General features: G+C 53.8%; 1 protein-coding gene across 3 annotated transcripts in view; it reads right to left on the bottom strand.

The window, feature by feature from the left end:
- FAM135B (family with sequence similarity 135 member B) overlaps positions 1–21,606 on the bottom strand; it is a 65,114-nt gene extending 43,508 nt beyond the window's left edge. For all 3 annotated transcript variants that reach the window (XR_006741527.1, XM_036437520.2, XM_036437521.2), the window contains exon 1: positions 21,093–21,606. The gene's annotated coding sequence lies outside the window, so the exon portion shown is untranslated. The remainder of the gene's footprint in view (positions 1–21,092) is intronic.
- Positions 21,607–23,182: the final 1,576 nt, after the last annotated feature.

Raw genomic sequence — 23,182 nt, 5'->3', positions numbered from 1 at the left:
GTCTCCGTGTGCTGGGCACGCGGGCCCTTCCTCAAGCCGCGGAGTCAGATGTAGTAGTCTAGGCTGTGGCATCAGTTGCTTCGATTTCCTGGGGAGGATAGGGTCTCAGAAGACCTTGATTTTCTTGCAATGTCCAGGTACCCAATCCAAAGGGATGTGGATGGAAAGACCACGGTACGGTATCTACCCATTCATCAGTGATAGGAACTCCGAGGGGCAAAGTTCAAAGTCAGACAGAACACTAAGGCAGAAGGTGGAGAGGCAGTGGGCTGTGCACAGATGGTCGAAGGTGGCAGACAGATGTTCAAGGGCAGGTGCGCAAGGAGGACAGATGTGCAAGGAGGACAGATGCGCAAGGAGGACAGATGTGGGAGGCCCAGAATGTGAGAATACATTCTTCCAGCAACGAAGAGCCACTGGAGAGCAAACAGCACGTACGGATCACCTGCCGTGTTCCAGGACCTGTGTTAGCTGGTGCAGGCGCACTTAATCCTCTGAAAGAAACCTAAGCAGACAGCCAACTTGATTTCGGGCATGGCGAGACTCACGCTCAGCAAGACTAGGTGGCTGAAGGTCTTTGTGGTGAAAAAATGTCAACTGCCCAAGTCTATGGCCTTTTTTTCTCAGCTGCACCCAAACATGGGTGACTGATGCTTGAAGAATTCTCTTCAGGAAGGAGAGAGAACAGGTGTGCTGGAGAGGGGGCTGGGACACCCGTTAGGAGCTGCCACAAGAACCCCTGGCAGAGAGGAGGAAGCCTGGCTCCAGGCACCGATTCCAGAAATCAAACTTGGAAACCACGTGGGCGGAGGGAAGGACGAGCTGCAGATGGCCCAGAAGCACCGCCCTGGGCAGGTGGGCTCAGGGGACAGCCCCCTCTCCACCCCGGTCCTCGCAGCAGCCGCTCTGCCCGTGCAGGTCTTTGCTCCCCGCTGGGTGCTCAGCCCAGCGCCAGCCAGCGCCAGCCTCAAGGACGCAGTGTTATCAGGTGAGCCAGCTGAGCTGTGCGCTAGCTCCCGCTTCCTCTCTGAATCATGTGGTGAATCATAACCACCCTCTTCGTATTTTAGAAGCAAGTGTCTAATTTTTCTTCCCCCGAGAAAAGAAATAAATTGCTGCCTAAATAGGAATCTAATGTGGCTTCTCAAGCGCTTGGACTTATTCAGCTCTGAGCCTGCCTTCTTCTTGGGTGTAAGACTAACCAGAAAAGCTAAAAATAAAGACAATTTTTAAAAGGTGACACCTATTGAGCCATCTGCCCTGTCCATGATTCTGCTCTATCCTTTCCCGGGTCAAGGTCACTGTAACCATTCCCATTTGATGGATGAGCAACCGGAAGCTTACAGACGCCATTCGCTGGCCCAGAAGCACACACAGCTAGTGAGAGGCGGATGTGGGGTGTGATGAAGGTGTGGTAGGCCCCGATCCCATGCTTCCGGGGCTCCTGTGCCACCCCGCCATGAGAAATGTGACACAGGGAGCCCACACCCCAGGTCTCTTTGGGAAATGGCACTCAGAGCTCCCCCAAACATGGCTGGGTCCGTGTCTATTATCGTGTTAGGGTGCTGCTCTGGCAGCTGGGAAGCCAATCATCTCTGAATCTGCTCTCCGTATATGGAGGGGTTACCACCTAAGCCTGGTTCTTTTACGTGTGTGTGTGTGTGTGTGTGTGTGTGTGTGTGTGTGAGATCTCATCATTCATCGGCTGCCTCCTGCACGCCCTGCAACCCAGACATGTGCCTTTGACCAGAATTGAACTTGGGAGCCTTCAGTCCACAGGCCAACGCTCTGTCCACTAAGTTAAACTGCTAGGACCTGTGTCCAGTGGATGACCAGAGCGTGGGAAGCTTAGGGTGTTATCCTCGCATAGGAGTGCCTCTTAGCTCTGCAGCACTACTGTATCCACACACACTGATACACGACTGCACCACTTATTCAAATCACAATACCAAGCACTGCTTACCCATGCAGCAGCAGCAGCAGCAGTTTATGCAGAGCGTGCGGGAGGCTCTGTGGGTCTCCAGCTGCACTGTTTCCTCAGGCCTGGGCTATCTCAGGGCAAGGCCGTCCGTACGCACGTGGCACGCGAGGCCAGGGCAGCGCAGGGGGAAGGGCACCCTGCATTCTGCTGATATGACCAGGATGGAGAGGCAATAGCCTCCACGCCAGCTCAGCAGCCATGTGTCCCCCTGGCACGGAAAAGCCTTGCACAGCGTGTCCACGCGGGGCTGGCTCCATCCAGACAGGCTGGCCACGGGCGCATTGGGACATGGCTCTCTAAACAGTGTGAGACGCAGGAACCTGCCCGGGAGTTGAACAAGCCAGTGACGTTAAGGGCTGTGCCACCTGGGGGACACCTGGTAATGCTCCTAAGTGCTGGCTTCTGGTTCTGTAGAAGGAAGAGCACTACCTCAGAGGGATTGGGGGAGAATAACATTTGACCATGAGTTTGCCCCAGCGTCTGCCCAAGGGGTGTGCTGGGGAGGCCGGGGGACCCTTCCCCGGGCCCCTGGGCCACTGCGTGCTGAAGACTGCCGCCAGCAGATGGGACCGGGCGTAGGGCAGGATGAAGTCTAAGTGCCAGGGCCTGTTTGGCAAGGGCCCCCCCATTCCGACTCCCCGATAGTCTCCCTTCGTCTCTGCTAACCTCCAACACTGAGCTCCTGCAAGGCGGAGGGTCTGAGATGAGCTCTACCGCTGACGAGGACGCCACACTCCCAGGAATTTAGGAATGGGGGAAACACAGGAACGCTGGACAGTGACATTGTCAGAGAAGAAGCATAGAGGAATAGGGGTCAGATACAGGGGTTCCAATCCCAGCTCGGCTACTTCCTCGTGGGGAGACCCAAGGCAAATCACTAGCCGCTTGGAGCCTCAGTGTCCTGAGCTGTCGAATGAAGGTCAGAGCCACCGCTAGCAGCACAGAGTGAGGGTGGGCCTGCTGATGGAGGCACCGGGAGGAAACACACCAACACACAGAGCACGGGCCAGGCACACATCTGACCTTCCTCTGGTACACGGATGCACTAATGCTCCCATGTGACCATCAGGTTCCCGGAGTCACAGACGTGCTCATTATGACTGAAGAGCCATGACATCTGGCAAGACGCTGGTGTGCCCGTGCCAGAGCCGGCTAACTGGTGAAGCGCTTATTGGTAGCTCTGGGCACTCACCTGTGAAAAGCATCGAAAGTACAGAAATAGGCACCTTCTCTTCCTGGGAAATCTGCTCACATTCATTAACCCAAAAGGCTTCAAGCAAGGCATGTTTGTAAAGCACCGCGACACCCTAAGAATAAGAGGCAATTCAGACCGCAGTTCTGTTATCACATGCTTTGGGGAGTGTTACTCAGGGGCTCTCAGGCCATGAGCTCCTCCAATTCCACACCTCTCATCTCAGAGGCAGCAGGCGCCGTGTCATCTGCTCAGTGCAGGATCCTGCGGATTCCCCAGGAGTTCTTGGAACTCTGCTTCCGTGGCAAAACTGCAGACAATGGTTGGGAAATATAGTAAAAGATAATAAAAGGAAGGAGCATTTTGAGTGCTTTCAAGTACCAGCTAAATGCTGATTCCTCCTAACTCTAGTTCAAGTTGCAACCCTGGTCCCTGTTTTTAAGGCTTTTGCAGCAGGACAGGGTACCCTGTCCATAAAAGACTAGAGTATTTTGGGCCCAAAAGACAAGAAGACAGAATTCGGGGCAACTTCAACCTCTGCAAAGTGAGGGAGAAACCAAGAGAGGAAAGAAGCAGAGAGGGAAGCCACACATTCCACGTCCTCCTTCTGTCCAAACCTCTGGCTGAGCCCCAACCGGGAGCAGCTGGACTTGGGATAAAATAACTGACCTGACCTTCGAAGTGCTGCCCAAAAGGCAGAGGTTGCTGTTTGAATTCAATCAAGTTAATTGTCCACGACAGCAAACCAACAAATAACATCATCACAACAAAACACACTAACAGAAGAATGTTATAGAATCTCCACAACACAACATTCACAATAGCTAAGAGTCCAAAATTGTTCAACATGAGAGGAAATATGAAAACATGACCCATTCTTAAAAGAAAGATAATGGATGATCCAGATGTCCAGATATTGGGATTAGCACAAGTTATATCTAGGCTCGACTACATAATGGAAAATATGCTTGTAATGATTGAAAATTAGCCATAAATCTTGCATATCCCTTGGATTTCAAGTAGAAATTAAATGAAGAATCACATAGGGTTGGAAAGTTTTTATCTCATAAAGACAGTAGTTTTGGGAAAGTTCACATTTTTCTGGAGACAAACTATTTGTATAGACCAGCTATAAGAGGCTGAGAATGCAATATAACCACTAATTAATGCATTAACTAACTTAATAGATAATTACATACTGAATTCCAGGCATGGTTCTAAAATCAACAAGTTACCAGCTTTCTTGGACCTTCTATTATACATTCACCATAGATTACCCTTGCTTTGTGAGAGATAATTAGTTTACATTAAGTAATTGACAACTGAAGCTATTTTATTTGGAACTTAAACCTTATATCATGCATCCTGTCCGCATCTTCTCACCCCAAAGCTGATCGAGGTATCAGAGATGTATATTGTCGACACACACAAACATAGTTCAAAATTGTATTTCTCTATTTCTCCCCCACCACCACCACCCCCTACCTCCTCCTCACCCCATATATACTTTATGTGGGATTGTGGGTACTCTTGTAACATTGACAATTTTGCTTCAGATCTTCTCCCCACCTCACCCCCCAGAAGAAGCCAAGCCCACGGCTTCTTTCCCTTTAGCCTGTGCTTCCCCGGTGCCTGGCACACAGCGGCCCTAAGCACATCCTGGTCCGGCTCTTGATGAAATGGTGATGACTAACACCACGCTTCCTGAGAGCGGCATCTGACTCATGAGCATCTCATCTCTTCCAATGGAATGATACTCTTCCCCTGTCATTTCCACAGAGACTTCGTGGGTGGGCGGGCGGGCGGGAGAGGTCACCATGCAAACAGGTCACCAGTGACGGAGGGACTTCTGTTCACTAACTAATACCTGAGAAAACAAGTGGCTTTCACATTTGCCTGACTTGGGCTGTCTCTCCCCGGACCATCAGCCTTTACAGAACACAGATCTCAGTTAGCTTTCATGGAGATGAGATCATTCCATGTGCCTTGGAGGGCTCCCATCTGTCCACGGGGAGCTCCACCAGGCAGCGTGTCCAGGGCGCTTATCCATGGACATCGCTGTTGAGGGCCTCACAGAGATGCTATTCCTCCAGGTCACACAGCCCCGCCCCATGGATGGCCCACTGTCATGTCAGAGCAGCCCCGTGCGGTCTGCATGTGGAAGCCCCGCACAGAGGGCAATAAAGGAGGCTGGAGGGGTAAGTAACCAGTCACGGATGGCACCATCGGGGTTGAGCCTTGCTATCCCAATCCCAAATCCCACTCCAGTCCTACCGTGCTGTGTGGCCTCAATGCACAGGCTCTCCTTCAGCCCTAAAGGAAAAGCCATGTGACATGAGAAGGGGAGAAGGGGACATGGTATGGGGAAAGGGAGCACATGGGGCTTCCCTTTGATGGGATGCCATAAAGAGACCCCGATCCTGTGCATGGGGTGCTGTACCAGCACTTTAACAGGAAGGGGAAGGACTTGCTTTGGTTCGGGCACTCTCTGTGCCTGAGATTCTCCTGGTACTTCGTGGCTCCTCTCTCTAGTTTAACCCTAACCCCTCTGCTGGGCACACATTCATGTGCTCCCGCTACACCACCTCCCAAGGAATGGTGTGGGGCACAAACACATCAGCCACCGGGATGGCAGGGCCTCTTCGGAAACTAGGAATGCACGCTTTACCTGCTGCCTGCCAGACACTGTCCTAGGACCTCCCTTATGGGTCACTATGTGTGTGTGTGTGTGTGTGTGTGTGTGTGTGTGTGTGTGCATGTGTCTATGTTTAATATTTCTCTTTCTTAACACATATTTACTGAGCACCTACTATGTGCAGGTGCTTACAACATCCCTCATGGAGATGCTATTAGCCATCCCCTTTCAACAGGTTTTGAAATGCCCAGTGATTGTGTGTCGCTGGGACTCAGATTCTACTTTTCAGATGGAGACTCAATATATTTATCCACTATGTTATCCTCCCCTAACCTCCATCCAAAGACAAAACAAATAAAACGAGGGGGGAGAGAGAAACAATCGGAATGAAGTGATTCTGGAGGGTAGCCAGGACATTACGACTGCAGAATGTAAAAAGTAATAGCTCTTCAATTCTCCAGCTCCCCTGAGGAATGAATCCCCAGCAAACAGTCCCTGTCCAGGGGCCTCGCCGCGCAGTGCAGTCCCAGCTCCCAGGGCACGGGCTAATCGCTGCCATGGGCTCTGAGATTCCACAAGGGAAGGATGGTGATGGACTTTCAGAAATGGACTGATGTTAACGCACTGCCACTGGTTAGTCTGAGAGGGCCAGGCGATGGTTCCGATAGGACATGCCTGTCATCTCATGGTTTAACCTTAGGGTGGGTTACTGCCGGACAGTAGCTTCCCATGGGAGTCAGGTGCTGCCAGAGTCTTGCATTTAGGGAAACAGAATGACCCGACCAGGCCCTCCCTGCAGACAACGTGTGTGTGTGTGTGTGTGGTGGGAATATGGAACCAGGAAGTAAGGGCTGTGTCTCTTATCACCTTTGAGTGACGGACATCTGGTCGACCCCAAGTCATGGGACTGGAAGCAGCTGCTCCAGAGCTGGTGGCTGAGATAGAATTTGAGATTTAGTCTCTCTGACTCAAATAATCTTTTTAAATTTTTTTATTCATACGGGTTCCAAAAAACAGTCCTCCAAGAAGCTAGGAAACAAGAGTTTGTGTGTGAATTCAGTGCTGGGGGAGGGGGGGTTAGGGGGGGACCTCAAGTGTTGGCGCCTTTTACTACAAGAATCAAGATGCGGAAATGAAAGCCCAACCAAAAGAATGACTTTCTGAACTCCTCCATCGCACCTGGGAGGCAGGATGCACAAATACAACAGCGAACTAGCCAGCCCAGGCGTGTTTATTCTCAAAACTCTCCAAGTAATTCATTACGTATTTACTCCACCTGGACTCAGGGACAGGGTAGTGGAGCTGAAACCCTCTGGTTGGGGAGAATCTGATTGGCAACAATCACTGAAACAGTGACAAACATGGAAACAACAAGAGAGAAGTCTGCTGCCTCTCCATTACTGAGCACAGCACAGAGCCACAGGTACGAGGGGCACCTTGGCACCCTTCCTTCCTCTTTTGTTCAACATCTAGTCAACCAACCAGCAATAGATGTAGCTGATGTTCAGGGAGAAGGCTCCGACCAATGCTGGCTTGGCTCACAGAACTCGCAAGCTATAGAGAGGAGAATGGCACACTCCTAGGGACCTACTATGTGCCAGGCTCCCTGTACAGTACCCAGGCACAGCCTGTGCTCCTCACTAGGCTTCGACTTCACGAGGACAAGGACTCTGCCCACTGCTGCTCAGCTTGCATCACGGCCTCCAGCCCAGGGTGTGGCAGGCAGGAGGCCTTCTGGAAACAAGCTGAGTAGAGGAAGGGTCTCACTGAGACCCTAAGAATCAGATGAGCACTGCCTGGTGATGATTGAGAGAACGGAGGCTCAGCTTCATGGAATGATCTGTCCCATCCGCTGAGGGGGAAGTGAGGAGCGATTGTGTGACCTTCGGCAGGAAGGAGTCCAGTGGGACCTATTTCAATGCAGAAGTAAGATTGCTTCCAATACCACAAACACGATGCTGTTATTCCATGGGTCCCTCCCAAGGGCCTTGGAGGTTAAGTGTGTCCCTGGGAAGTGACTCTGGTTCTGCCTTGTTGGCTCAGCACGATCTCTGACCAGAACCAGAGGAAGGAACGCGACATTTGGACCCACATTCCACACAACTGTCACCCAAGTCCAAGGCTAACCAGGGTCTCCTGGTCTGTGAGTTCCATGTCCTTGGCCTGGTACCTCTCTTCATAAATTCCAGACACATGTGAGATTATAATAATAATACACAGTAATGCTATCATGAAAATCGCTAAGGGCCGGAGCATTACATGGTCTACAGACTTTCAGTGCATCACCTCATTTAACCTTCACAAGAGCCTAACAAGGAGGCTATAATGATTCCCATTTCATAGATGAGGAACTGAGGACGACAAAAGCATGCAAGTCCAATAGACCAACTACTTCTGCTTCTCCCTGCCTGGCATGGCTCTCTTTGTGAATGGATGCGTAGGTGGGTGGGCGGATGGATGGCTGGATGGATGAATGAAGGAATGGAAAGAGACAGGAAATAATTAAGAAGGTGTCGCTGCTGTGGATATATAGTCTCTGAGTAGCCAGCTTACTCCATAATTCATGATGGGCTGCATCAGGCTGGGGAGGCCAAAAAGAGGGTGCTGTGGCCAGGCTCTGGAGAAACGCCCAGCCGTCTGCCGACTCCACAACGTGACAGGCTGCTGGCCTTGACAGTGACATCTCCGAGCCTCCATTTCTATCTCTAGAAAATGAGGGAAATGAATCATCTACTCAGAAGAGTGTGTGAGGACCAAACACTGTGCAGCCGCATAGTGGGCACTCAGTAAATGCGTTGAAAAAAATGAGTCAATGAGTCAACCACCGTGCCATCTCACACATAAAGGGGATCTGGGTCAAAGCCGGGATTCGCTGGGTCTCCCTTAGGTTTTGGTTTGAGCTACAAAATCCCCCCACAGCCACAAACCATGAGAAGCTCCAGGTTTGTACTGTGGACCCTCATGAGTATCAGCAGGTACGTGGCTGAAATGCTCGGACTGTGCCCACACCCACGGAATGACCGCGTGCGAATCCCGACCCCGAAAGCCAGGTCCTGGTCCGGAGCCTCTGCATCTGGCAGCTGCCGGCTTCCACTTCGCCAAAACCAAATGCATTTCTGACGTGGGTACAAGGAGTCTGGAGAAAGGCACCGGGGAGGACGAGGGGTTTGCTGTCTGATTGGCGGCTGTTACTGAACCCAAGTGCCAGCCCAGGGAGAAGGCATTCTCTGGCACCCACGTGGGCAGCCCGTCCTCAAGGGCGGAGTGGGTTTCCCTGCGCTTCCGGAGCCCTCCCCCCGGCTCCTGGGGAAGACCCAGCACCTCGCTAGGAAAACAAGATCATCTTCGTGTGCCCAGCCTCCATCTTCGCTGGAATAGACTCCGCAAGGCGCATCCCACCTTCCCCGAACCCCTCAGAAGCCCAGGTTCCGGCATCAGAGAGAAGATGAAAAGGATCTCGCGCTGTCGGGGCAAAAGCCAAGGTCCGGGCGTCCCGCTCGCCCTCGATCCGCAGCCTCAGATGAAGGGAGACGGATGGGTAGACCTGAGCCGCTCCCTTCCCGGACCCTTCCCTCTCGCCTCTGAGGTGGGAAATGAAAGGAACGAGGGTCAGGGAAATCCCCCCGGGAAGCTTCGGGAGAACACAGCGCAATGAAGATGGGAAAAGACAAATGAAAGGAACAGACGGGAAGCTTTCCCCAGGACGTCACTGCACAGGGAGAGGGAACGGAAACAGTCACTGGAACACGTGGCCCTGGGTGCCTCCAGCCCCAGGGAGCTCCTCCGCGGGAACTGAGAGGCGCTGAGAGGCGCCTGTAGTAACAGGGCCTCCTCCTGCCTCCCCTGCGGAGAGGACCTGGTGGGGTTAATGAGAGGCAGCTGGGATCTGAGCTGGGCTCCAGGGAGCATCCTCTCCACGATTGCTGTTTCCCTGCCTCCCCTGCAGTGCTGCGCTGGCTGTGGGAGCCTCGCTGAGCCATGACATGCCACTCTGCATCACTGCGTCCTCAGAGCTGCCAGGAGGGAGGCAGAGGCTGCCCCTCAGTCCTGCGGGGCGGGGGGGGGGGGGGGGGGGGGGGGGGGGAGGACTGGGGCACAGACCAAGGACACAATTAGCTCAGAAGCAGAGAGAGAGTGGGGAGCCAGGCCTGGGCTCTCGGGCTTTGAGCCCATGAGATACAAGCCAGTGCCACGCTGCTCACCCAGGTGCCCACAGTCCCGGGAGCTGGCATCTTTCTTCCACAATAGGAGCCTAGAGCGTGAAACACACCCGCCTGGAAGGGTGGGGAGGAGGGGAGAGAGGATCCTGGTAAAAGTCATGGGAGGAGTTCACACCGAGACGGTGTCAACCCCAGTATGGCAGGTGCGCTGGCTGAGCCCCATGAACGAGTAGGATGACTCTGCTTAACAAGAGAGGACACCCAGAGAGCGAGCCTCGGTCCCTGCAGGCCCCAGCCCCCTCTGACGATGTCAGGCCCCAGCCCAGCCTGACTCCCTCTTTCAGCCATAGTCACACCCCACGGTCCCTGGTTCTGCTCAAAGCCAGCACACACTCAAGGATGACCTGCTCCCCGCTGTGGTCAACCACGGGGGGGAGGGGGGGGGCAGGTATACATCTTTTTAGGACACAGGGTGTCCCTCCCAAAAATGCAGACACTCTAACAGCTAACTCACTTAATTCTCACTCCTTTTCGGGTCTGATTTGAAATACTGGGTGAAGCCAGATTAAGCTTTGAACAATGAAAATTTATCCACTGGACTTTTATGGAGATGCATAAAAGATAAAGCTCACGGTACAAAACCAGCAACAGTTGATGAATCAGGGGCGCACAGATACAGCAGGAAATGATTCTTGATGTTTGCGGTTCCATTATCAGCAGGGCCTGGGCCAGAGCAGTCTTCAATTTGAAAACAGGCGCCAACCAAAAAAATGATTCATTCCTCTAGATTCCTTTACATTTTGAAAAACGAACTGTATGTGAACAAACTCTACCATCATTTAAACTGCGTGTATACATTTTTGGAGGGGACACCCTGATCCATGAAGACTTGGCCTTGGAATCCAGGGGGGGTGCGGAATGAGCTAGAAAGGAGGGCGGAGAGAGGCTCCCCACGCTGCAGTGCAGTGGGAGATGGAAAAAACCCGAGTGGAAGACTTCAGGTGCTCTGCCATCCTCGCCACCGGTCCTCCGGCGGGAACAGCGGGCCTGCTGCCCAGACACTAGAAAAACAAGTGTCAGAGAAAATGCACCCAAGGCGCTGGAACTTCACATGAAGTGCCCAGCCACATCTCATCCCGCTGCGGGCCTGGACCAAGGCCCTTAAAGGGACAGAGCCGCCTCCGCCTGCGCCCTGGCCGTGGAATTCCCGGCTGGCATAACACTTCAGCCAGAGCAGGGTGCATTCGGAAGCTGGGGAAATGATAGCTGTTCTCACTGTTTAAACTAAAGAACAATTAATGAGAAGCAGCAACAAGCTGGAATCCCAGGCTCCAGGGCAATTATGCAATTAAGACAATTAGAGGCTGCTGTGGGAGAGCTGGCTGTCAGGTTGCGCAGGGAGGAGGGGAGGAGAAGGATCAGCAGGCCCAGATGTGGGGAAAGGGAGGAACATTCTCTGGCTGTCTCTGTCAGAATCCTACACCCCAAATGTGCATGTGGCTCCCCGTCAGCCCCTTCCTGGTGGGCGTTCTGGGCTCCTTCCGACACACCTGGAGGGGTCAGGCCTACCCCAATCCACAGGTGCAGCAAGGGGCTCCATGGGCCAATGCCTTTTCCATAGACGCCAAGGTGAGGGACAGGCTGCCAGGGCAACTCAGGGCCACCCACGTCCATAGGTTCCTTGCTCGTCTGCTCTGCCTAGCTGCCTCTCTCAACAACTCTCTTATCCTCTGCCCACCAGCACGTGAGATCTTCATTCGGCTCTGTGGAGCCCTGTGCCCTGAACGATGCCACACGCCAGCAGAGTCCCGGGGCCGTGCTCTTCACACCTCCACACCCCCCCTCTCCCCCAGGAGCCAGGCCTGGCCGCTGCTTCCGCCCAGCACAGCCCGGTGCTCCCGGACGCCTAGAAGCAGACCTGCCCCGCTCTCCACACCGCTCCCCTGGCACCGAAAGCAACACGCCAACAAGGTCCCGGCGCGGGACAGCCGCACTGTGACCCAGTTAGAGCGCGGGTCAGAATCTCGGTCAGGAGCGAGAAATAGGTCAGGTTGGGGCTGAGTGGAGCGAGCCTGGAGTGCAGCTAGAAAGAGGCCTGAGGAGGAACACCGCACAAGAAAGCAAAGTGCGCCTGTGGGCGTGAGTGCCGGGCTCAGGTGGGGCGCACGGGGGGGACAGAGCCCCCAGATGGCCCCTGGATGATGTGCTCTGCCCACCGATGTTTGCTGGAGAAATGCACGACTCAGCAGCTGAATTAAAAACCTAAAACAACAGTGACACTGTCTTTCAGCTTGGGAGGTAAGGGGTGGATGTCTTTATGCCAATGCAAGGAGACGGGCTTATAATAAATCTTTGCAACCTGGCCGGTGGCTCAGCTGGTTGGAGCATCATTCCATGCGCCAAAGGGTCCCAGGTTTGATTCCTGGTCAGGGCACACACCCAGGTGGTGGGTATGATCCTTGTTCGGGTGCTAAAGAGAGGCAACCAATTGATGCTTTTTCTCTCAAATAGATGCTTCTCTCTCTCTCTCCCTGCCCACCCCCCAACCCCCCAAATCAATACAAAAGAGGAGGAAATCTTTCTGGCTTGAAAGCTACTCAGTACCCGGATGGAGGGCTGGGGTATTCTGTTTAGTTTGTGGCTAGTTCAGGGGACGAGAGAACATGGTTTCTGCACCCATCGCTGTAGCTGTGTGTTTCTTCCCTTAGTAAGACGGTGTGGCCCCATCACACACGCTGGCTCCGATGACTCAGGAGCAGGCTGTGTGTCCTCGGTGAGACACCCCTATTATCCGTGAAGATGTGTGTTTCGGGAGGTGTGATAAAGCGGGGAGAGGAGGCAGACGCCAGACAAGATGTGGTGACATTTTCCAGTAATCCATCTCCTCGCTCAGGAGGCGGTCCTGAATCAGTCCGTGGCCGGCCAAATTCTGGCATCCTTCCTCCCCAACAGTCACATTTATCAGAACCTCCTGTGCTGTCCGCCTGCACAAGACCCTGCAAAGCGTGGCCGGGGGATCGTCAGATGCCACCGTGTCCGTGTGCACATCAGGATAACCCTCGTGTGCACCTGAGGCCAGGAGAGCCCGAACCCTTAAAGCTGCAAAACACATTTAAGCCTCCCCGAGGCGCTCCCTGAAACACCGAAGCTGGATTGATTCGAGCCGCTCCATCTGGGCCAAAAGCAGTGCCATGAGACACACGTGGTCCTTCCCATTGAAGTTACTGGAGAAAAGGGGGAGCCCGTTTCCTTAGCTGCACCAGCCACATTTCAGGGGCTCAGGAGCCACCTGTGGCAATGGTGGCTGCAGTGGACAATTCACCATAGGAATTCACCATCGGACAGTGTCACCACAAGATGTCCCAGGGGACACTATTGCTTTGAGTTTCTGAAATACAGGGGGCAGAGCACCACCGGAAGGGGCATTATGAGAAATCAACCAGAAAACTCCAGCATGTGGGAGTTTTTATAAGATAACGGGCTTGTCCTCTCCCATAGTCAGTATTCTGGGTGGAGGATTGGAAGGGGAATTTGTGGGCCCTAGGCTAAGACATGTCCAGCAGCTCTGCAAATTTCAGGAGCAAACTATGGGGGCAGCTTGCTGGTGTCCAGTGAGAGGTGCCAAGCTCTCCGTGTTGGATCAGATGCTTTCATTAACTGGTCTGTGTGTGCGCACGTGCAATTCTCCTTTTTCAATGGATAGGCTATATAAGTCTTTATTCTTTATCCAAAATAGCCAGGCAGGCTATTTCTAGCGCACATCTGTGTGTCCTAAGCGACCTTAACTTTTATCCTGTTACCCTTAAAAGACTTTGCTCATTTCACATTTAGACTTTCATCCAGCAACTGAATATCAAACATCCCCATTCCTCTCTGCCTACCAGGCCATTTATTCATTTTCCATAAAACAACAGCACCCAATAAATGAAACACAGAGGCACAAATCTAACAAAATGTATGCAAGATCTATATGAGAAAAAGCACAGAACTGCGATGGAAGAAATCGAAGAACTACATGGAGAGCTATTCCATGTTCATGGATAGGAAGTCTCAATCGACATTGTCAAGATATCAATTCTTCCCAACTTGAACTACAAATTCAATTCCAATCAAAATCCTATCAAGTTATTTTATGGATATTTACAAGCTGATCCTAAAGTTCATATGGATAGGCAAAAAATACAGACTAGCCCACATGGTATTATAGAAAAACAGAGTTGGAGGACTCACTACCCAATTTCAAAACTTACTACAAAGCTAAGAAGAGTGTAGTAAATTGGTGCGTGAGGGGAGGATGGATCAATGAAGTAAAACATAAAACCCAGAAATAAACTCACATTAATAGACCACCTTTTTCACGAGGAGCAGAGGTGCTAGGGAATATTTTTTCCATTCTCTTCACTGCGACATCGCCCCTGGAGCCAGGCCGAAGACTAGCTTTTCCTGGCTGAGTGTGATGAAACATTTGGATTGGATTGTCCTGATCTCTGCAATGTATTTTCCAGTGATTTAGAAAAATATGCATGCAGTCATATGCAGAGAAGGCAAATATTCCAAAATGCTAAAGGTGACTGAATCTAGGTGTAGAAATTGTAGGTGTGTCATGCCTTATTTTCCAACTCTTCTGGGTGAGTGAACATTTTCATAACAGAATTTCTGTTCTAACAACATCCCTGCAGGCTGCACAGAACCTGACACGTGCCACACTGCCAGGCGGTTTGCAGTGGCGCTCTTCTTGCTGTCCTGAGGGCGAGGCTGCCACTCCTCTGGCGCCGTGTATCTGCGCGCTTAAAACCCCCGAGGATCCACGGCGCCTACAGGGTGATGCACAGCACCCCCGGGACGCCTTCCACCCCCTCTAGGGTACAGCCCCTGCTCTTGCCCCTACAGATCCCTATTCTGCATGGAAACACACGTACCAAATCCCAGGGCCATTTCCTTTCTAAATGCTTCCTGAAATGGGAACAATACTCCAAAGAATCAAAGCCAGGGCTTGAGCCAGAGGCAGCCTGACATCTTTTGAAGCAGCTTCCTAAAGACTCGGGGCACTGAAGGCAGCTGTGGGAGGCCAGGAGAACACAGCAGCAATGCCCAAGCACAGAGCCGGGAGGTCAGCGCAATTAGCAAACAGCAGTGAAAATAAATAAACTGGTAGTTAGTTTAGTGTTATTCCTTTTATTACCTACCAATAACTGGAGGGGGATGGGAGAGGGAGAGGGAGAGGGAGAGAGGGAGAGGGAAAGAGGGAGAGGGAGAGGGAGAAGGAAAGAGGGAGAGGGAGAAGGAAAGAGGGAGAGGGAGAGGGAGAGGAACAGGGAGAGGGAGAGGGAGAGGGAGAGGGAGAGGGAGAGAGAGGACCTTTCTATTCAATTGTAACTTTATCCTTTGAATTCAATCCGAGCACTGTGTCAATCAGCATGCATAAAGCTAGGGGCAGAGTGAGCTCTGGCAGCCAGGACCCAGCCCCGGCGATGGCATTGCCATAAACAGCCCTGGGAGAGACGAGTTCTGCACATTTCACAAAGGCCAGCAGGGCTCCGTGGTGGAGCATCAGCCTATGAACCAGGAGGTCAAGTTCAATTCCCAGCCAGGCACTTGCCCTGGTTGCAGGTTCAATCCCAGATCCACACAGCTGAATGGTGAGAAGCCACATGCTTTGATGAAATGGTTTCTCAATATGGTTTTTGTTTGTTTTATGAGCAACAGCTGAGGTTTAAATGCCCTTCACAAGGAGCATCTATAGGACAGCTGAGAAGGAAGACATGCGGGGATCATGCCAATTTGGGGTCAGGTTCAGGCGGGCGCGCACAAGTGCACGCACGCGCACAAACAACACACTCTCTCCCTCTCCCTCTCTCTCTCCCTCTCTCTCTCTCCCTCTCTCTCTCCCCCCCCTCTCTCTCTCTCTCTCTCTCTCTCTCTCTCTCTCTCTCTCTCTCTCTCTCTCTATATATATATATATATATATATATATACATAATTTTATTTCAGAGAGGAAGGGAGTTGGAGAGAGAGATAGAAACACCAATGATGAGACAGAATCATTGATCGGCTGCCTTCTGCACACCCCCAACTGGGAATCAAGCCCACAACCTGGGCATGTGCCCTTAATTGGAATCGAACCCGGGACTCTTCAGTCCACAGGCTGATGCTCTATCCATTGAGCCAAACTGGCTAGGGCAAGGCTTTCACTCTTGCTGGCTGTGGGACTGTAAGAAAATCATTTCCCCTCCCTGTGCCTCGGTCCTCTCAGCATTAAATGGGGCTAGCAAGAACTCTGCATGGAGAATGAATAAATTTAGCTGCAGGGAAGTACCGACTATGGTCACTAGCACGTAGTAGGTGCTTAGAAAGAGCTTCCCTCCTCACCTCCACTATACCACAGACTTCAACCCCACCTATCACTGAGAGGGTTTCTGACCTTTTTTGCTGTTGTTTCCAGTATCCACAGGCTTTTGAAAAGAAGAGAGGAAACAGCGCACAAGGAAATCTCATCCTGTTATTCAGAAACAATTGTATTAATATTCATTTTATCCTGCGGAAGGGCCGGTACAGGCTGGCACATTAAATCCTGAGCTTGCTATGCTAGCCTGGGCACAAGATTCCAAGGATAATCTGATCTTTAAATATTTCCTTTAAACAGACTAAAAAAAGCCATTTATCCTCCAGTGCATTTTATATTCTGATGTAAGACCAACACAGTTTCACCACCCCCCAGTCCCGCCCTCCACCCTGCAGTCAGAGCTCAGTGTGATGTTGTACCCAGAAATCAGCTTCTCAGAAAACATCTACCAAGACCTCAGAACAGCAAATTCTTTCATATTTAATTGCAGCGGCTTCTGATGGGACTTGTGTAGGAGTTATGCTCCTGCCTTGTTCCAGCAGCCTCTCCGGACAGTAATTCCGTTTTCCTTGGGGACTCACTGCCACTTGTGAACGTGACTTACTGCTGAGCGCCCGCATGCCTGCCGCGCAGACACTCCCGGGGCATGGCGATCTCCCAGCTCCTGCATCACAACCCAGTGTTCGGCTATGGAGCCTATGAAAGCCCCTTGGTCCACCCCACAGAGGTGCCCTCTGAGGAAGAGTCTCCTCCAGGTTCCTCAGGGCCCACAGTGGAATGTCAACCTCACCATCCTCTTAGCTGATACTGCAGTATGCAGGCTAGTCTTTAATCAGAATAAACACTCGCCCTGACTGGGGTGGCTCAGTGGGTTGGGTGTCATCCCCTGCACCAGAAGGTTGTTGGTTCAATCCCCAGGTGGGGTGTGCAGGAGGTAGCTGATCAAGATTTCACTCTCACATCAATGTTTCTCTCTCCCTCTCTCCCTCTCCCCCCCCCCTCTCAAAATCAATATTTTATTTTTTTTAAAGAAGCACCAGTGATTAATCACCTATTTGGGGCCACGTATTACAATGTACTCTGACAAGTGCCTTTCCCCCCAAAAAAGAGATATGTTGTTGGCTGCAGGCAGAGCTGGGATTTGAACCCATGCCCATCTCACTCTAAAGGGTGAAAGAGCCAGCGGAGTCATCAGCCAGGGCAGGTAGAGAAGAAATGGGGCGCAGAGAGTGCGGAGAACAGACCAACAGAGGAGCTGTTCGCAAACCTGAATCTTTAGCTTACTCCACACCTGTGGGGCCCTGAGGGGGTCGGAGCTGTGGGCCATGGGGTACATCGCTATCTTCTCAGTTCTCCCCCCCCCCCCCCCCCCCGACAGGCAGATAACAAAGGTAAAAAATGCATTTGGGGCATTTCAAAAATTTCTGGAAACGTCTGTCACTTCATGAAGGAAGTGCCAGACCTGGCGCTTGTCCTCATGTGCATCTCCCCAAGCCCCCCCTCCCTCCCCCAGAAAGGTCATTATTGTGACATCAGATAAGGCCAGGGCTGGGGATGAGTGCTGAAGGTCACTGGGAGCTCGCAAGTGGGGGAGCTGGGATTCCCGCCATCTTGGCCAAGGCTGTGTGCATTAGACACAGATTTGGCTCCTTCTTTCAGGACAAGAAAATAATAAGGAAAATTAAGATGCATTTTGCAGTCAGTGAGACTGCCAAGACTGCACAGCTATTTGGCCACTCCCAGCCCTCACCCTCTCTGTGAGATGGCCATAAGCATCCACAGCTCCCAAGTGAGGAAACTGAGGCACGAGAAAGCAGGCATCCTAGGTCTGTGTTCCCTCAGAGCCAAGAGTCAAATCTAGGTGTGTTGTTTGTTGTATTTTTGCCGATCCGACAAAAAAATAAAAATAGGTGTAATTTTGATTCGTTCATATCGGACAGCTATTGTGTTGGCTGTTATCACTTTTAAAATAGCGCCCTCACTAAGGTTTTCTCAATCTGACCACTTGCTTTCCCACTGGACTGGAGCTGAGGTCAAGGAAAGGAAGGGAAGGAAATCCATTTAAAGTTTAAAATCTCTCATCGGTGTTTTCAGCAAGCGGTATGCGAAGGCCATTCCACACTCTATTATCCTGAAGTGCCACTTAACAAACAATGAACATTTTAAGGCAAACTAGGCATTTCTGTTTTCCTTCCTTCTGCGCCAGGGGGCCAGCCTAATCCTTCACCGCAGCCCAGCGAGCACCTCCAGGCCTGTGGACACCCTTTGCCGAGGACAGCGGCTAGGACCTCCTCTGTGCCAGCTGCCCCCGGAGCTGGTGGTCATGTGGCCAGCCAGGCTCATTCCCTCGTTCAGCGGCCATGACCATGGCCGTGGCTGCACCGGCTGCTGGGCCATGACCGTGTAGATCAGGGGGAGGCTCCTGTGCTTAGGAAGCATGAACTCGAGAGCGGGGACAGGCATGTGTGCAAGCATGACACCGCACAGGCCGTCACAGAGTGGTCCCAGGCGCTGTGGGGGCAGAGGGAGAGTCAGGAAGGCTTCCCAGAGGAAGAGGCATTGGGTCCTGAAGGGAAGACGAAGGGGAGAGTCAGTCATTCTGGACAGAGACTGGCCTGAGCGAGCAGGGGTATCAAGGAGCAGGACTCACTGTGAGTGAGCCCCGGTTCCTCTAAGTTAGGGGTGTCGAACTCAATCAGAGAAGGGGCCAAAATCTAAAATGCAGCCTAAATCGCGGGCCGAATGGTTTACTGAACAGTCATAAACTGTCATTGTGATGGAAACGCAGCGGAGTGCAGTGATGACAGCGCGGTGCGGGCCACATTGCAAGGCCTGGCGGGACGGATTTGGCCCGCGGGCCTTGTGTTTGACACATGTGCTCTAAGTCTAAGAACTGTGGTCCCCTGGCCATTACGCCCAGCTGCGGGCACTCAGTCACTGCGGGCAAACAGCCGGTATATACCGGGCCTGACGGAGCACAGGTGAAGGAAAGGAGCCTATGTGTCCAACGTGCCCACCTAACCACAGCGAGTGGAATCCCCACCGTGTGCAGACCCTGTTGGCACTATTAAGAGCTCAGCCAGCCCTGTGCTGAGCAGACCCCCTGTTCCCAAAGAGACGGGTCCTGCCTGTGACGCCAAAGCCCTTGACCTTCACCATTTGTGAGCAAGGAGATGACATGCTGTCCCCCGACAATGGCCACTTCCGTTCCCTGAGTGTGTCTCAGACCAGAGCACAGCGTCTCCACTGAGTCACCAGCCATCATCTGTGCTCCCGCCTCAGAGCTGACGTCTGCTTGCTGGTCAAGGCTGGAGTTTCTTCTGAAAAGAATGGCAACTCCTTCCATCTGCGGGGCACGTGAGGTCCCCACAGCCCTGCCTGTGCTCCTGCTCCATCGTCACTCACGGCCCCGGAGCAGGGACGCCGCAGGGAGGATCAGCGCCCCGTTCCACAGACGGAGGAAAGGCGTCTCAGTCAGTGGGGACACCCAAGGTCACGCGGCAGATGCAGGATGGGATCAGAACTCACCCCATCCTTTCTCTCCACCTTACCATCTGCCCGGGACACAGTCATATCGTCCTCATTACCACACAAGTCCCGGTGAAGTGCAGACCACGTCCCGCCCCTCAGGCAACAGGACTAACTACGGCAGAAATCACAAGCCCAATGGACCTGGGGCTTGTCACTGCGCCCGGAGGCCGGGGCATAGAGAAGAATCAATGACCGCCCATCCGGAAACTGCCCCGAGACCCACTTCCCCGTAAGCAACAGCCTGGACACAGCTGCTTCCCCTAACCGATCTCCCTCTGCGCAGGCGTCCGGGGCCCTGGCCCCGCTGAGCGGGTCTGGCATGGCCCCCAGACCTCGGCCCCTCCTCTGGCTGCGGACGAGGCTAACAGCCCATGGCTGCGGTGGGCAGGCGAGTGCCTCTCTGCTGACACATCTGTTAGCACCCAGAGCAGGAAGCCTGGTGGGAGGTGCTCCCTGGTTCACACGGAGCTGAGGCGGATCCTGCAGCGTCTGAATGTGGGAGAGTTTGCCAATGGCTGGAGCCCCCAGGGGTGGCCGGGGAGAGGGGTGTGGGGAGAGGAGGGGTGTCCCTATACCCCGTTGTCTTGTGTTGCTGGCAATAGTGGGGGTGCAGGATGGCTAGAAAAGAGGTGAGGAGAAGGGGGGGGGGCGTCATGACTGCTAATTTATAATCTTGTTTCTATTCCCACCCAGCCCCAGTAGCCAAAGGCAATAACAGAATAAACTCAGGGATGCCCCTGGGCCCCCAAACAGCCACAGTCCCCTTGTCTACACATCCCTGCAGTTGCTGGCTTTGTAGCTGACTTCCCAGACCAAGGGCTGGGGCGAGCCGGTCCCTGTGCATGTCACAGCTGTGCTGCAGTGACACCCCCCACACACCCCCGTCCCCAGCCCAGTCCCAGCTAGACTGGCCTCCGGGTAACAGGGAACCGCTACCACTGCCCCTTCACCCCAACCTGCCCCAGGTTCAAGGGCTCAGAGGACCTGCTGCTCGGGGTCCAGATGTGCTCCCTCCTCCCTCAGCCTCCATCAGGAACTTCGGAGGGGGACCCACCCCCGTTCACCCCGTTCTCCCCATCGGATGTCCCCTCTGGCCTCTCCAGACCTGCCCAGATGTGCCCGAGACCAGAGGAGAAGGAATCCCTGTTAAGTAAGAGAAACCATCCAACTAGCAACCAGGCTTCCAGAAACGTCACAGCCACCGACACAGGAGAGAGTTGCCGCCTCGGACCGCCAGGGCTCTCACCTACCTGTCTCCGCCGCAGGGCCCCCCTCTGCCGCCGCCTCCGGCCGCCACTCCGGGTCCCTCGGCTCCTCTGTCACCGTCTTCAGCGCCAGCACTTGCAGCGGTGGCGGGCGGGCCTCGGAGCCGGGGCACCTGTGAGCGGGTCTCTGTCCCTGGTCCGGGGGCAGCACGGCCGCCTGGAGGAGGAGAGGGGAGAGGCTGTGCCCTCCCCGCCGCGCCGCCGCCGCGGTGCTGATGCGGTTGCTATGGTTATGGAACTCCGCAGCTGCCCCCTCTGGGCGCAACAGCTGCCCGGCCGGCCGCGGCCTCCGGGCGGCCCGGCCAACGGGCCCTGAGCCGCGCAGCGGACGGGGCGAAGGAAGGGGATGCGCTGCGGACACGGAGAAGCGCCGGCGGCTGCGCGGACGCCCGCCTGCGGGCTCTGCTCCCTCGGCGCCCTTGCTGCTCCTTCCCCTGCCAGGACGCACCAGACCCCGCGCAGCGGCGCACAGCGCGCCCCCGCGGCCTGGAGCGCGCGCCGCGCGCCCGTCCTCCCGCTCTGTGCGCGCTCCCGCTGCCGCGCCGCCGCGCTGCGCCAGTGCCCGGAGGCGTGGTCCTCAGCCTGGCCCCGCCCGCTCGCCCGCGGGGCCTGTGAGGGGTGCGAGCGGCCAGACCAGAAGCCCCCAGCCTTACAGGCTCCTGGCCTGGAGCATGCTCAGTCCCCGCGTTGTCTGTGGAGTTGCCCTTGTGAACTGGGGCCTGGGATGCGGCCAAATCTCATAGGTCCTTTCCAGACCCCTTGGGGGGGGGGGGGGGAAATTAACCCCCACACGTCACGTGGCTGGGGTAGGGGTGACACTTTGAAGAGGGTGTTAAATCCAGTGGATGCCTGGCCCTGGCATGGAGGAAGCCCTGAGAAATCTCTGCCTCCATACAGGCGGCTGCGCCTCTTCCACCAACCAGTGAACCCGTCTGCTGGTAACCCACTTCATCTGGCTTTGGGGTTTAGAGATGTGTAGGATTGGTCCAGAGTGGAGAGAAGACTCCAAGTGGGGTGGGAGGAGGGTTGAAGCAGCAAACATCCACTGAGCATCCTTCACCAGGCCTTGCAGGTGGAGAGCTGTTCTCGCCATCACTGTTAGCACGGCTACAGATGAGAAAACCGCCTGGGACGGGACCAGGGACCAGAGCTCCCTCTGTCCAGTAGACGGGGCTGCACTGACTCACAGCCCAGGAAGAGACGCAGGCTGTTACCAAGCAGTTGCAATCAGCGTGACCAGCGGCTAATCTAACTGGGCAGCGGGAGGCAGGTAATCAGGGAAGACGCCTGAAAGAGGAGGCAGGGCCAGGCAAGGGGGCCGGCTGGGCACGGAGGCTGAGACTGGGCATCATTGGGGGGGAGGGGGTGCTGCAGTCCCACCAGGGAGCAGAGGCCCTGTCTGCCGTGCCTGCCCTCCCCGCAGCACCCAGCCACGCCTTGGACAGCACACGTGCTCAGCAAATGCCTGGGTAACAGCAGATAAATGAATACTATTTCTCCAGCCAGAAAATGGACAGATGCCTTTCTTTCACAACTTTTGTCCTTACACTGTGATCAAAATCACACGACGTGGATTTTGCTGTCACCAGTGCATTTTCTTGTGACCATATTTTTGAGAGTCTGTGCAAGGGCCCAGCACTGTCCTCTGCCTTTGCTGACCCCTGGGAGGGCAGAGAGGTGGGAGGGCACAGGGTTCCCTTGTATTGCGATGGGTTTCAATGGCCCGGATCAGAGGCCTCCGGGATACATTGTTCAGTGGAAAAGCAAAGTGCAGAACAGCATTTACAAGAAGGCGGCTCTCATGAAAGAAGGCAGAGGCAGCTGTGCATTTGGATTTGCTCGCATCGGCATAAATGTGTGTGCTGGCCGGCTGCGCGAGGCTCCTGCAAAGTGGGGACCAGCCACGCAGATGGTTGGTGCAGAGCTGGAGGGGAAGTGAGCCTTTCAATGGGTGGGAGTGAGACTTTCAATGTCCACTTTATGACACTCTCCTTTACGTTTGAACCGAAAATAAATTATACACATACACATGGGCAATGTTTTGCCATCTATCTCTAGAATCGTTTTTTTTTTTA

The sequence above is a fragment of the Pipistrellus kuhlii genome, unplaced genomic scaffold (genome assembly GCF_014108245.1).
Source record: "Pipistrellus kuhlii isolate mPipKuh1 unplaced genomic scaffold, mPipKuh1.p scaffold_m20_p_14, whole genome shotgun sequence".
Classification (NCBI taxonomy): domain Eukaryota; kingdom Metazoa; phylum Chordata; class Mammalia; order Chiroptera; family Vespertilionidae; genus Pipistrellus; species Pipistrellus kuhlii.
The sequence above is the reverse complement of the archived record's forward strand: the minus strand, read 5'-3'. Positions and strand labels throughout refer to the sequence as shown.